General features: G+C 44.4%; 1 long non-coding RNA gene across 1 annotated transcript; it reads right to left on the reverse strand.

Moving 5' to 3' along the window:
* Positions 1–1396: 1396 nt before the first annotated feature.
* LOC141201550 (uncharacterized) lies at positions 1397–2430 on the reverse strand. The gene is made up of 3 exons (XR_012272952.1): positions 1888–2430; positions 1692–1789; positions 1397–1569 (listed from the first exon to the last, which is right to left on the reverse strand). It is a non-coding gene; the product is annotated as an uncharacterized lncRNA (long non-coding RNA).
* Between the last annotated feature and the right edge of the window lie 526 nt (positions 2431–2956).

Below are 2956 nucleotides of genomic sequence, written 5' to 3' on the forward strand. Positions count from 1 at the left end.
CCTACGATGTAACGGGGAACCTGATCCTGCGATCAGGCCCGCTAAAGTCCTCGGCTAGTCTGAACGCAGACCTATAGATGAGAGGGAGGGATCCCTACAAGATCTAGGGACTGGGAAAAGTTGGACACCTCCTAGCAGAAATAGTAGCAGTCAAAGACAAACACACAACAAAAAGGCATAGGGGTCAGAAGACCTAGCAAAACTAACAGAGAACGGCAACAGAGCAACAAGCTAGCTCAACAGTAGTAAATACAAATGAAGTCCAGCAAAGCCAGGAGGGCGGAGCCGGATTAAATAGGCAAAAATGGTCATGTGACCAGCAAACTAAAAAAAACCTAACAGGAGAGTTGTAACAATGCTAGCCTTCACTGACCCTTTTTCCTACTGCATGCTGGCCTTCACTGACCCTTTTTCTTACTGCATGCTGGCCCTCACTGACCCTTTTTCTTACCGCATGCTGGCCTTCACTGACCCTTTTTCTTACTGCATGCTGTCCCTCACTGACCCTTTTTCCTACTGCATGCTGGCCCTCACTGACCCTTTTTCTTACTGCATGCTGGCCTTCACTGACCCTTTTTCTTACTGCATGCTGGTCCGCACTGGCTTTATAGATTGTAAGCTTGCGAGCAGGGCCCTCGCTCCTGTAAATGTTGAATGGTGTTACATTGTATTGTTTTTGTGGTCTGTACATGTCTCTGCTTAATTGTAAAGTGCTGCGGAATATGTTGGTGCTTTATAAATAAAACGTAATATTATTTATAATCACTGACCCTTTTCTTGCCTTTATACCCCCCTGCTTGTTGGCCCTCACTGACCCTTTCTCCTCACTCAGGACAACATGTTGTCTGTAAATACAGTGAATCAAGGTTGTTCCCAAAACCACAATGTGATCTTATAATAAACTACATAAAAATGTGTTTTGTTTTTATCTTGACCGTATAACACAATTTTAAATCTGTCCTCTTTTGCACATATCACCACTTTAAGGACGCCCCCCAGGCTCTATTTACCCACCAGTTGCTGTTGGAACCGATATATGTAGAGGGGCCGGATGTTATACGCCGGAGGGAAGCTATGGGGCCGGATGTATCGCATCTGTTTCTAGATAAAAGCTTGTGATCTCATTTATGTTCAAGCAATTCTCCACCCCGGCACAGAGGAGTGACTAAAAGTCTAGTGTCCTCCGATTCCATCCAACTGAGATCGGTGTTCTGGTCCTCCTGCATCCAACATATTCATCGGTGCACAGCCGGACTTTCTGTAGCAGCTGCGCCATCACCGGACCACAGACTCTCACACAAGATATCACACACTGATCATCATCATCACACGCCGGTCATCATCATTATCATCATCATACGCCAGTTATCATCATCACACACCGGTCATCATCATCATCACACGCCGGTCATCATCCTCATCATCATCACACACCGGTCATTATTACACACCTGTGGAAACATCTACAGGAATCTCCTCCTTCCCGTCACTCACACACAGCTGATCCCTCCTCGTCATCACTTCTTCTTCTGTCTCGTCCTTCACTTTATTCTTAGTCGGATCTTCCTCCTGATATATCAGATGTAACAATCAGCACAATACAAGAAACCACCAAAATATACGACATCTATGACCTCGATCAGAAAAGTCCCCCCATATACAGATCCAGTACAGGGCTCAGCACCATCTACCTGATGACTCTCCGGGATGTTGTGATTCTCCTCTGGACAGTCCTGGGGATACAGAGGACGGGGACATCTCTCTGGTGGATTTCTCCTCCTGGATCCATCTGTAGGAAACACAAAGTGACGGAATAGATTGTGTCATGTGATGATGGGAGTAGTAGTAGGTAACCACAGAACAGACATGACAGTCTCCCCTCCTCACCCTGCTGATCGGCCCATATTGCAGTCGCCTCTTGTGCTCCATGTATAACTGCAACCTTAATATCAATCAGATCTTCACCCTAAAAATATAAATGTAAGATGAGCTCAGGTCCCATCAGATGTTGTGGGGACTTCAGTGTCATCTACCTGATGATCCTCCGGGATGTTGTGATTCTCCTCTGGACAGTCCTGGGGATACAGAGGACGGGGACATCTCTCTGGTGGATTTCTCCTCCTGGATCCATCTGTGGAGACACAGAGACTGAATACATGACCTGCCGTGTATCTGTCTATATATGAGACTCGTCTCTCAGAACCGGTATGTCAAGGATAACAGCTGAGAGATCATGCAGATACCACCACTGCCACCAATATGTCAGGGAACAACACTCCGTCGCCTCCAATCGTCAGGACAATTATGAAATTGACTGACGAGTAATGGAAGAGGCTGTGACTGTTTTCACAACTAGTCCGGTTATTAGGGAACTCACAGTGAGCGTATGGTATATACACCTCCTATTCCAAAGCATGGAATATACAGTACAGACCAAAAGTTTGGACACATCTTCTCATTTAAAGCTTTTTCTGTATTTTCATGACTATGAAAATTGGACATTCACACTGAAGGCATCAAAACTATGAATTAACACATGTGGAATTATATACTTAACAAAAAAGTGTGAAACAACTGAAAATATGTCTTATATTCTAGGTTCTTCAAAGTAGCCACCTTTTGCTTTGATGACTGCTTTGCACACTCTTGGCATTCTCTTGATGAGCTTCAAGAGGTAGTCACCGGAAATGGTTTTCACTTCACAGGTGTGCCCTGTCAGGTTTAATAAGTGGGATTTCTCGCCTTATAAATGGGGTTAGGATCATCAGTTGTGTTGTGCAGAAGTCAGGTGGATACACAGCTGATAGTCCTACTGAATAGACTGTTAGAATTTGTATTATGTCAAGAAAAAAGCAGCTAAGTAAAGAAAAACAAGTGGCCATCATTACTTTAAGAAATGAAGGTCAGTCAGTCTGAAAAATTTAGAAAACTTTGAAAGTGTCCCCAAGTGCAGTTG

The sequence above is a fragment of the Phyllobates terribilis genome, unplaced genomic scaffold (genome assembly GCF_046119375.1).
Source record: "Phyllobates terribilis strain yellow unplaced genomic scaffold, ASM4611937v1 Scaffold_117__1_contigs__length_5270597, whole genome shotgun sequence".
Taxonomy (NCBI): domain Eukaryota; kingdom Metazoa; phylum Chordata; class Amphibia; order Anura; family Dendrobatidae; genus Phyllobates; species Phyllobates terribilis.